At 45.7% G+C, this 12,637-nt stretch overlaps 1 protein-coding gene across 1 annotated transcript in view; it reads left to right on the forward strand.

Moving 5' to 3' along the window:
• The first annotated feature begins 3,799 nt into the window (after nt 1–3,799).
• Nucleotides 3,800–12,637, forward strand: part of DOC2A (double C2 domain alpha) — a 35,116-nt gene continuing 26,278 nt past the window's right edge. The window contains exon 1 of the mRNA XM_044304811.1: nt 3,800–3,907. The gene's annotated coding sequence lies outside the window, so the exon portion shown is untranslated. The remainder of the gene's footprint in view (nt 3,908–12,637) is intronic.

A 12,637-nucleotide genomic window follows, 5' to 3' on the forward strand; every position in this document is an offset into this window, starting at 1 on the left:
ATTACTTCTCCTGTACTGATCCTGAGTTACATCCTGTATTATACTCCAGAACTGCACTCACTATTCTGCTGGTGCAGTCACTGTGTACATACATTACTTATCCTGTACTGATCCTGAGTTACATCCTGTATTATACTCCAGAGCTGCACTCACTATTCTGCTGGTGCAGTCACTGTGTACATACATTACTTATCCTGTACTGATCCCGAGTTACATCCTGTATTATACTCCAGAGCTGCACTCACTATTCTGCTGGTGCAGTCACTGTGCACATACATTACTTATTCTGTACTGATCCCGAGTTACATCCTGTATTATACTCCAGAGCTGCACTCACTATTCTGCTGGTGCAGTCACTGTGTACATACATTACTTATCCTGTACTGATCCTGAGTTACAGCCTGTATTATACTCCAGAGCTGCACTCACTATTCTGCTGGTGGAGTCACTGTGTACATACATTACTTATCCTGTACTGATCCTGAGTTACATCCTGTATAATACTCCAGAGCTGCACTCACTATTCTGCTGGTGCAGTCACTGTGTACATACATTACTTATCCTGTACTGATCCTGAGTTACATCCTGTATTATACCCCAGAGCTGCACTCACTATTCTGCTGGTGCAGTCACTGTGTACATACATTACTTATCCTGTACTGATCCTGAGTTACATCCTGTATTATACTCTAGAGCTGCACTCACTATTCTGCTGGTGCAGTCACTGTGTACATACATTACTTATCCTGTACTGATCCTGAGTTACATCCTGTATTATACTCCAGAGCTGCACTCACTATTCTGCTGGTGGAGTCCCTGTGTACATACATTACTTATCCTGTACTGATCCTGAGTTACATCCTGTATTATACTCCAGAGCTGCACTCACTATTCGGCTGGTGCAGTCACTGTGTACATACATTACTTATCCTGTACTGATCCTGAGTTACATCCTGTATTATACTCCAGAGCTGCACTCACTATTCTGCTGGTGCAGTCACTGTGTACATACATTACTTATCCTGTACTGATCCTGAGTTACATCCTGTATTATACCCCAGAGCTGCACTCACTATTCTGCTGGTGCAGTCACTGTGTACATACATTACTTATCCTGTACTGATCCTGAGTTACATCCTGTGTTATACCCCAGAGCTGCACTCACTATTCTGCTGGTGCAGTCACTGTGTACATACATTACTTATCCTGTACTGATCCTGAGTTACATCCTGTGTTATACCCCAGAGCTGCACTCACTATTCTGCTGGTGCAGTCACTGTGTACATACATTACTTATCCTGTACTGATCCTGAGTTACATCCTGTGTTATACTCCAGAGCTGCACTCACTATTCTGCTGGTGCAGTCACTGTGTACATACATTACTTATCCTGTACTGATCCTGAGTTACATCCTGTATTATACTCCAGAGCTGCACTCACTATTCTGCTGGTGAAAATTCAACAGGCACAGGAATATAGTCTGAAACACAGTCCCAAATCCCCTGTATAGACATGATGCATTTATATTTGCCTGCAGCCACCACTAGGGGGAGCTCTCTGCCTGCTGTGTTCCTATGGCGTTCAGTCTATGACCGGTTTAGGTTGCATCAGTGATTCACACTTGAGCCGCAGTCTATTTTCAGCCCTAAATTATCAGGGGGGGAGGGGTACAAATTACACCTATAGCGATTATCACTGTGGAAGATTCTTCAGTCTCGTCCTCCTCATTACACCCTGAAGTCTTATTCTGCAGTCTGAGGCTCCTCGCAGCTTTACGTACAGCAGACAGATGGATAACTGCTATTATGTCCTCCGACGTTCCACCAGTGTCGGAGGGTGATCACTCTCCTGTGGGGATGCAGATGGTATGTATTCTACAGGAATACTGCCCTCAGCTGATTGGGATGGACTGCCCTTAAACCTGAAATCTAAGGCTTGTCGATTATACTTAAAGGGAACCTGTCACGTTGAAGATGGCGTCTGGGCTGCAGGTTATAGAGCAGGAGGAGCTGAGCAGATGGATATATAGTTTTATGGGAAAAGATTCAGTATAACTTGTAATTAATTCATTTAAATTCCTGCTCATTCTGGGCAGGGGGCGGTCCTATCAGTGATTGACAGCTCTCTCTGTATACACAGTCATGGAGGGAAGGCTGTCAATCACTGATAGCTCCACCCCCTGAACTTTAAAGCCCAGAATGAGCAGGAATTTAAATGAATAAAATACAAGTTGTACTAAATCTTTTCCCATAAAACGATATATCCATCTGCTCAGCTCCTCCTGCTCTATAACCTGCAGCCCAGACGCCATCTTCAACGTGACAGGTTCCCTTTAAATCCATTATACTTTGGTTTTCAGTGCTGTGCTGCACTTACTGTGAAGACTCCTTCCCATTTCTTAACATGACATTTCAAGGACAGGTTATCCAGAATATTCCATAAGTTACCAGTGACATTTCCTAATCACATAGGTTGTAATCCTGGCTTTGGTGTGATATAGTGCAAGATAATCTGCCTTTACTGTAAAGAACTCCTCCCAAAGCCGAGGCTTTTGCCCACCAGGCGGTAATTATCTTGGATGCATCTATTCTGATATAACTTATATATTTAGTCATTCTTTCCTGGCAGGACTTCTTATGAGACGCGCATTGTGCTTACTTCTCTAACTGTGAAGAATCCCTTCCTTTGGCCATATTATAGGCTTTTCCTGTTATTAGCACTAAATATACCTCTATTGCCGTGGAGCTTTGTGATATATACCCCTTATTATACCCCTCGCTGACTGGTTGGCTCTGTAGACCTCAGTGTATCCTTGATATTTGTCAGCCTAGCCGTCTATTCTGTGTATCAGCTGCCTTTACTGTAGAGAATCTCATCTATTGCAGGGAATTACATTTGTAAACCTCAGGGGATAACTTAGTGAAAGGTATTTCCTTCTGTTGGAGTTTTCCCAAAATTCGAATTGCTCTTACTGTGAAGAACCCCTCCCATTTCTGAAGTTATGACGGCTTCGCTTTTGTATCCTGCGTAAAGCGCTAAAACTACCTGCGCCACCAGCAATTTGGTTGCTGCGTTGGCCTCATGTGCGGTTAGGTGTGTGGTGGTGTCAAGCAGCTCCTGAAAGTGCCCTCATTTTTATCTTTGCTATGACTTCTTTACTCGCAGGGCGGCTCATCTCTGTATCATATCCATGTCCCCGTCGTGATGTGATGCCTGAAAGGCGAGCTAAACGTTCGCAATAAAGCCTAAGCGATAATATAAGCCGCATTGTTACTCGCCGATGATTACTCCGCTCACACAGAGATTTGTCCTCCTCGTTAAACAAGCCGAAGACTGGCGCATTGCATGTGATTAACGACCTGGGCACACGAGGCTCTGCGTCAATATAGCCTCAAATATTGACACGAAATTCTGCAATTTGGAGAATAACAGAGGAAGGGGGGGGGGGGGTCCCATCGAGTCAAAGCTGAAGGCATCTTTGAAGGCATCTCTGAGGGCTTCTCTGGAGGTATCTTAGCAGGCTTCTCTCCAGATGGACAGTAATATCCAGGCTGATGGATATGTCTGGCTGAAGCGGTTGAATCTGAGATGAGCAGAGCATCAAGTGGTTAAGGCAGCGGTGTCACTGTCTGGGCTCTCCTGCAATTGTTTTCCTTCACCTCTGTCTACACTCTCTTCCTTCTTGCTCTCTATCCATTTGCTCTCTGTCTTTGTCTCCTCCTCTGCCTCTCACCCTCCCTCCTTCTTCTGCTGTGAAACACAGCAGTAAGGGAGAGAGCAACAGCAACAGAGGCGATCCAGCCCTTCTCTTCTTCCACATCTCCTCACGTCTCTTCTCAGACCTGCTCCTCTCTCCGTCCCTGTCTCTCAGGCACCGCGTTGTCCTCGGACTACACGAGGTAAGAGGTAAGTTTAACCAATGGCAATGAAAGGGGTAACAGGACAAGGCAGAGGGTCATGGGCGATATTCCTCAGGTTGCACTTATGTGGTGTTTTTCGGTGGTGAGGACGGGGTTGGAGACGCATAGTTATTCAAGAACTGCTGGCGTGGAATGGGTTAATTGCGTAGTGCTCTTCGCGAGTGTTGTGCAGCTTTCTTATGAGTTCTGGAGGTGACGCTCTGCAGAACACGACAGGTAGGTGCGGCGGTGTCATGACCGAATGTGTAGGCAGAAGTTCATGAGTAGGTGCTCTTCAGAATATCAGGTCCATGTGCAGGTTACTACAGATGTTCCGGTAGTGGTGACCAATGTCTTCTGTGTCCACATGACCCCAGAATCTATGCATTGCTTTTTGTCCTCCTCATCTGATCCTTATAACCAAACTGTCTGCTCTAAACCATGGTCTATGGACCTGCCACATTTCTCTACAAGATCTCCCAGAACACGCACCATCTATGTACTACAACCCGATGTGTTCCTCTGCTAGTTCCTTCACTCTATTCACCTGACGTTCTCCTGCACTCTACCTGCCTGATCCTTTCTACTATCTCCTGCAGTCTGCCTGCCTGATCTTCTACTATTTCCTGCACTCTACCTACCTGATCTTCTACTATTTCCTTAACTCTACCTGCCTAATGTTCTACTATCTCCTGCACTCTGCCTGATCTTATACTTTCTCCTGCACTCTACCGGCCTGATCTACTATCTCCTGCACTCTGCCTGATCTTATACTTTCTCCTGCACTCTACCGGCCTGATCTACTATCTCCTGCACTCTGCCTGATCTTATACTTTCTCCTGCACTCTGCCTGCCTGATCTTCTATTATTTCCTGCACTTTACCTCCCTGATCTTTTACTATCTCCTGCAATCTATCTATCTGACCTTCTACTATTTGCTCCACCCTACCTGCCTGATCTTCTATCTCCTGCAGGTTACCTGCCTGAGCTTTTACTATCTGCAGCACTCTATCCACATGATCTTCTACTATTTCATCCACTCTACCTGACTGATCTTGTACTATCTCCTGCAGTCTACCTGCCTCATTTTCTATTATTTCCTCCATTCTACCCACCTGATCTTCTACTTTCTCCTGTTCTTTTTTTGCCTAATCTTCTATCTCCTGCACTCTACATCCCTTATTTACTGTCTCCTCCACTTTACCTGCATGATCTTCTACTATCTCCTGCATTTTACTTCCTTGATCTACCACTGCCAACTGTACTTCCTTTATCTTCTACTATCTCCTGCACTCTACCTACCTCATCTTCTACTATCTTCTGCACTCCACCTACCTGACTCTCTGCTATCTCCTGCACTCTACCTGCCTGATTTATTACTATTTACTGCACTCTCCCTGCCTGATCATCTACAATCTCCCATACTCTACCTGCTTAATCTGCTTTCTACTGCACTCTACCTGTCTGGTCTACTACTATCTACTGCATTCTACCTGCCTGATCTACTACTATCTACTGCACTCTATCTGCCTCATCTTCTACAATCTCTCACTTTACCTGCCAGATCTACTTTCTACTGCACTCTTCCTGCATGATCTACTACTATATCTACTGCACACTACCTACCTGGGCTACTACAATCTCCCACACTCTACCTGCCCGATCTTCTACTATCTCCTGCATTCTACCTGCCTGGTCTACTACTGTCTCCCGCATTGTACTTCCCTTATCTTCTTCTATCTACTGAACTCTACCTGCCTGATCTTCTACTATCTCCCACGGTCTACCTGCCTGGTCTTCTACTATCTCCTGCACTCTTCTTGCCTTATCTTCTACTATCTCCTGCATTCTACCTGCCTGATCTACTACTATCTACTGCAATCTAGCTGCCTGATCTTCTACTATCTCTTTCACTCTACCTGCCTGATCTTTTGCAATCCTGATTTTCTAATTCCTTTACTCTCCCTGCCTGATCTACTATCTCCTGCACTGTATTTCCCTTATCTTCTACTATCTCCCACATTCTACCTGCCTGATCTTCTATATCCTGCACTCTAACTGCCTGATCTTCTACAATTTCCTGCACTCTACCTGCCTGATATTCTGCTATATCCTGCACTTTACCTGCCTGAACTTCTACTATCTCCTGCACTCTACCTGCCTGATCTTCTACTATCTACTGCACTCTCCCTGCCTGATCTTCTACAATCTCCCACACTCTACCTGCCTGATCTTCTACAATCTCCCATACTCTACCTGCCTAATCTTCTTTCTACTGAACTCTACCGACCTGATCTTCTACTATCTCCTGCACCCTACCTGCCTGATCTACTACTATCTACTGCACTCTACCTGTCTCATCGTCTACAATCTCCCACTTTACCTGCCTGATCTGCTACTTTCTATTGCACTCTACCTGCATGATCTACTTCTATCTACTGAACTCTACCTACCTGAGCTACTACTATCTGCTGCACTCTACCTGCCTGATCTTCTACAATCTGCCACACTCTACCTGCCTGATTATTCTGCTATCTCCTGCACTCTTCTTGCCTGATCTACTATCTCTTGCACTCTACCTGCCTGATCTTCTACTATCTCCTGCATTCTACCTGCCTGATCTACTACTATCTCCTGCATTCTACCTGCCTGATCTACTGCACTCTAGCTGCCTGATCTTCTACTATCTCTTGCACTCTACCTGCCTAATCTTCCACAATCTCCCACACTCTACCTGCCTGATCTTTTACAATCCTGATCTTCTATTTCTTTGACTCTACCTGCCTGATCTTCTACTATCTCCTGCACTGTACTTCCCTTATCTTCTACTATCTCCCACATTCTACCTGTCTAATCTTCTATATCTTGCACTCTACCTGCCTAATCTTCTACAATTTCCTGCACTCTACCTGCCTGATTTTCTACAATTTCCAGCACTCTACCTGCCTGGTCTTCTACAATTTCCTGAACTCTACCTGCCTTGTCTTCTACTATTTCCTCCACTCTACCTGCCTGATGTTCTACTGTCACCTGCACTTTACATCCCTGATCTACAACTATCTACCGCACCCTACATGCCTCATTGTCTACAATCTCCTGCACTCTGCTTGCCTGATCTGCACTCTCTTCTGCATGCTGTGATAGCTGCATCACTCTCTCTGCTATTTCCTGCTCTTATATTAAAGCACCTGTTGTAGTCTATTTTTCAGAGCTCTCCATCCTGCTATCTGAATCTTCCCATCTTTTTAATAACGTGCTGCAGCCTCGTCTGTGAGTCTCGTCTGTGTGCACTCTTCTCTCCATGCAAATCATCCCCTTATCTTTCTACATTCCTCCTGCACTTTACCACCTTCCATTTCTCTCTGCTCGCTGTCTTATTTTTCCTGCATTACTGGATGCCACATCTTCATGACCTGCCTGCAGCCCATAGTCACCTGTCTCCATTTCATACATTAGCCTCCCCGATCTACTTGCTGATCCTGGTTTTGTTGAACTGACATCCAAGGGGCTGTCATCACACATGTAACCCTCCCGTCCTGTGTGCTGCTTCCTTTTATATATATATATATATATATATATATATAAAAAGAGGCGGCAGCACCGGCAAAACAGAAAGCAGGTGGGTGCAAAAAGCCCAATAGGGGATAAGCAAACCCCGCATATAAAGAACCAAAAAGCGGGCATCACTCCAGAAAATAAAATAAACGTTGCATTGCCTTATGGGTGAATACGTTTTCTTTTTACTTTATTTTCTGGAGTGATGCCCGCTTTTTTGTTCTTTATGTATATATATATATATATATAAACTGTATATCTGTGCTTCACTCTCCTCATCCTGTGTGCTGTGCCCCTATATATACTGTATATCTGTGCTTCACTCTCCTCATCCTGTATGCTGTGCCCCTATATATATCTGTGCTTCACTCTCCTCATCTTGTATGCTGCGCCCCTATATATATCTGTGCTTCACTCTCCTCATCCTGTATGCTGTGCCCCTATATATATATATATATATATCTGTGCTTCACTCTCCTCATCCTGTGTGCTGTGCCCCTATATATACTGTATATCTGTGCTTCACTCTCCTCATCCTGTGTGCTGTGCCCCTATATATACTGTATATCTGTGCTTCACTCTCCTCATCCTGTGTGCTGCGCCCCTATATATATCTGTGCTTCACTCTCCTCATCTTGCATGCTGCGCCCCTATATATATCTGTGCTTCACTCTCCTCATCTTGTGTGCTGCGCCTCTATATATATCTGTGCTTCACTCTCCTCATCCTGTATGCTGTGCCCCTATATATACTGTATATCTGTGCTTCACTCTCCTCATCTTGTGTGCTGCGCCCCTATATATATCTGTGCTTCACTCTCCTCATCTTGCATGCTGCGCCCCTATATATATCTGTGCTTCACTCTCCTCATCCTGTGTGCTGCGCCCCTATATATACTGTATATCTGTGCTTCACTCTCCTCATCTTGTGTGCTGCTCCCCTATATATATCTGTGCTTCACTCTCCTCATCCTGTATGCTGTGCCCCTATATATACTGTATATCTGTGCTTCACTCTCCTCATCCTGTGTGCTGTGCCCCTATATATACTGTATATCTGTGCTTCACTCTCCTCATCCTGTGTGCTGCGCCCCTATATATATCTGTGCTTCACTCTCCTTATCCTGTGTGCTGCGCCCCTATATATACTGTATATTTGTGCTTCACTCTCCTCATCCTGTGTGCTGCGCCCCTATATATATACTGTATATCTGTGCTTTACTCTCTTCATCCTGTGTGCTGGGCCCCTATATATATCTGTGCTTCACCCTCCTCATCCTGTGTGCTGCGCCCCTATATATATCTGTGCTTCACCCTCCTCATCCTGTGTGCTGCGCCCCTATATATATCTGTGCTTCACTCTCCTCATCCTGTGTGCTGCGCCCCTATATATACTGTATATCTGTGCTTCACTCTCCTCATCCTGTGTGCTGCGCCCCTATATATATCTGTGCTTCACTCTCCTCATCCTGTGTGCTGCGCCCCTATATATACTGTATATCTGTGCTTCACTCTCCTCATCCTGTGTGCTGCGCCCCTATATATATCTGTGCTTCACTCTCCTCATCCTGTGTGCTGCTCCCCTATATATACTGTATATCTGTGCTTCACTCTCCGCATCCTGTGTGCTGTGCCCCTATATATATCTGTGCTTCACCCTCCTCATCCTGTGTGCTGTGCCCCTATATATACTGTATATCTGTGCTTCACTCTCCTCATCCTGTGTGCTGCACCCCTATATATATCTGTGCTTCACTCTCCTCATCCTGTGTGCTGTGCCCCTATATATACTGTATATCTGTGCTTCACTCTCCTCATCCTGTGTGCTGCGTCCCTATATATATCTGTGCGTCACTCTCCTCATCCTGTATGCTGCGTCCCTATATATATCTGTGCTTCACCATCCTCATCCTGTGTGCTGTGCCCCTATATATACTGTATATCTGTGCTTCACTCTCCTCATCCTGTGTGCTGCACCCCTATATATATCTGTGTTTCACTCTCCTCATCCTGTGTGCTGCGCCCCTATATATATCTGTGCTTCACTCTCCTCATCCTGTGTGCTGCGCCCCTATATATATCTGTGCTTCACTCTCCTCATCCTGTGTGCTGCACCCCTATATATATCTGTGTTTCACTCTCCTCATCCTGTGTGCTGCGCCCCTATATATATCTGTGCTTCACTCTCCTCATCCTGTGTGCTGCGCCCCTATATATATATACTGTATATCTGTGCTTCACTCTCCTCATCCTGTATGCTGCGCCCCTATATATACTGTATATCTGTGCTTCACTCTCCTCATCCTGTGTGCTGCGCCCCTATATATACTGTATATCTGTGCTTCACTCTCCTCATCCTGTGTGCTGCGCCCCTATATATATCTGTGCTTCACTCTCCTCATCCTGTGTGCTGCGCCCCTATATATATCTGTGCTTCACTCTCCTCATCCTGTATGCTGCGCCCCTATATATACTGTATATCTGTGCTTCACTCTCCTTATCCTGTATGCTGCGCCCCTATATATACTGTATATCTGTGCTTCACTCTCCTCATCCTGTGTGCTGCGCCCCTATATATATATCTGTGCTTCACTCTCCTCATCCTGTATGCTGCGTCCCTATATATATCTGTGCGTCACTCTCCTCATCCTGTGTGCTGCGCCCCTATATATCTGTGCTTCACTCTCCTCATCCTGTGTGCTGCGCCTCTATATATATTTGTATATCTGTGCTTCACCCTCCTCATCCTGTATGCTGCGCCCCTATATATATCTGTGCTTCACCCTCCTCATCCTGTGTGCTGCGCCCCTATATATATCTGTGCTTCACTCTCCTCATCCTGTGTGCTGCGCCCCTATATATACTGTATATCTGTGCTTCACCCTCCTCATCCTGTATGCTGCGCCCCTATATATATCTGTGCTTCACCCTCCTCATCCTGTGTGCTGCGCCCCTATATATACTGTATATTTGTGCTTCACTCTCCTCATCCTGTGTGCTGCGCCCCTATATATACTGTATATCTGTGCTTCACTCGCCTCATCCTGTGTGCTGCTCCTCTATATATACTGTATATCTGTGCTTCACTCTCCGCATCCTGTGTGCTGCGCCCCTATATATATCTGTGCTTCACTATATATACTGTATATCTGTGCTTCACTCTCCTTATCCTGTGTGCTGCGCCCCTATATATATCTGTGCTTCACCCTCCTCATCCTGTGTGCTGCGCCCCTATATATATCTGTATATCTGTGCTTCACCCTCCTCATCCTGTATGCTGCGCCCCTATATATACTGTATATCTGTGCTTCACTCTCCTCATCCTGTGTGCTGTGCCCCTATATATATCTGTGCTTCACTCTCCTCATCCTGTGTGCTGCTCCCCTATATATATCTGTGCTTCACCCTCCTCATCCTGTGTGCTGCGCCCCTATATATATCTGTATATCTGTGCTTCACCCTCCTCATCCTGTATGCTGCGCCCCTATATATACTGTATATCTGTGCTTCACTCTCCTCATCCTGTGTGCTGCCCCCCTATATATATCTGTGCTTCACTCTCCTCATCCTGTGTGCTGCGCCCCTATATATATCTGTATATCTGTGCTTCACTCTCCTCATCCTGTGTGCTGCGCCCCTATATATACTGTATATCTGTGCTTCACTCTCCTCATCCTGTGTGCTGCACCACTATATATACTGTATATCTGTGCTTCACTCTCCTTATCCTGTGTGCTGCGCCCCTATAAATATCTGTGCTTCACCCTCCTCATCCTGTGTGCTGCGCCCCTATATATACTGTATATCTGTGCTTCACCCTCCTCATCCTGTGTGCTGCGCCCCTATATATATCTGTGCTTCACTCTCCTCATCCTGTGTGCTGCGCCCCTATATATACTGTATATCTGTGCTTCACTCTCCTCATCCTGTGTGCTGCGCCCCTATATATATCTGTGCTTCACCCTCCTCATCCTGTGTGCTGCGCCCCTATATATACTGTATATCTGTGCTTCACCCTCCTCATCCTGTGTGCTGCGCCCCTATATATATCTGTGCTTCACTCTCCTCATCCTGTGTTCTGCGCCCCTATATATATACTGTATATCTGTGCTTCACTCTCCTCATCCTGTGTGCTGCGCCCCTATATATACTGTATATCTGTGCTTCACTCTCCTCATCCTGTGTGCTGTGCCCCTATATATACTGTATATCTGTGCTTCACTCTCCTCATCCTGTGTGCTGCGCCCCTATATATATCTGTGCTTCACTCTCCTTATCCTGTGTGCTGCGCCCCTATATATACTGTATATTTGTGCTTCACTCTCCTCATCCTGTGTGCTGCGCCCCTATATATATCTGTGCTTCACTCTCCTCATCCTGTGTGCTGGGCCCCTATATATATCTGTGCTTCACCCTCCTCATCCTGTATGCTGCGCCCCTATATATACTGTATATCTGTGCTTCACTCTCCTCATCCTGTGTGCTGCTCCCCTATATATATACTGTATATCTGTGCTTTACTCTCCTCATCCTGTGTGCTGCGCCCCTATATATATCTGTGCTTCACTCTCCTCATCTTGTGTGCTGCGCCCCTATATATACTGTATATCTGTGCTTCACTCTCCTCATCCTGTGTGCTGCGCCCCTATATATATACTGTATATCTGTGCTTTACTCTCTTCATCCTGTGTGCTGGGCCCCTATATATATCTGTGCTTCACCCTCCTCATCCTGTATGCTGCGCCCCTATATATATCTGTGCTTCTCTCTCCTCATCCTGTGTGCTGCGCCCCTATATATATCTGTGCTTCACTCTCCTCATCCTGTATGCTGCGCCCCTATATATATCTGTGCTTCACTCTCCTCATCCTGTGTGCTGCGCCCCTATATATATCTGTGCTTCACTCTCCTAATCCTGTATGCTGCGCCCCTATATATATCTGTGCTTCACTCTCCTCATCCTGTGTTCTGCGCCCCTATATATATACTGTATATCTGTGCTTCACTCTCCTCATCCTGTGTGCTGCGCCCCTATATATACTGTATATCTGTGCTTCACTCTCCTCATCCTGTGTGCTGTGCCCCTATATATACTGTATATCTGTGCTTCACTCTCCTCATCCTGTGTGCTGCACCCCTATATATATCTGTGCTTCACTCTCCTCATCCTGTGTGCTGGGCCC

This window comes from Bufo gargarizans, chromosome 8 (assembly GCF_014858855.1).
Source record: "Bufo gargarizans isolate SCDJY-AF-19 chromosome 8, ASM1485885v1, whole genome shotgun sequence".
Classification (NCBI taxonomy): domain Eukaryota; kingdom Metazoa; phylum Chordata; class Amphibia; order Anura; family Bufonidae; genus Bufo; species Bufo gargarizans.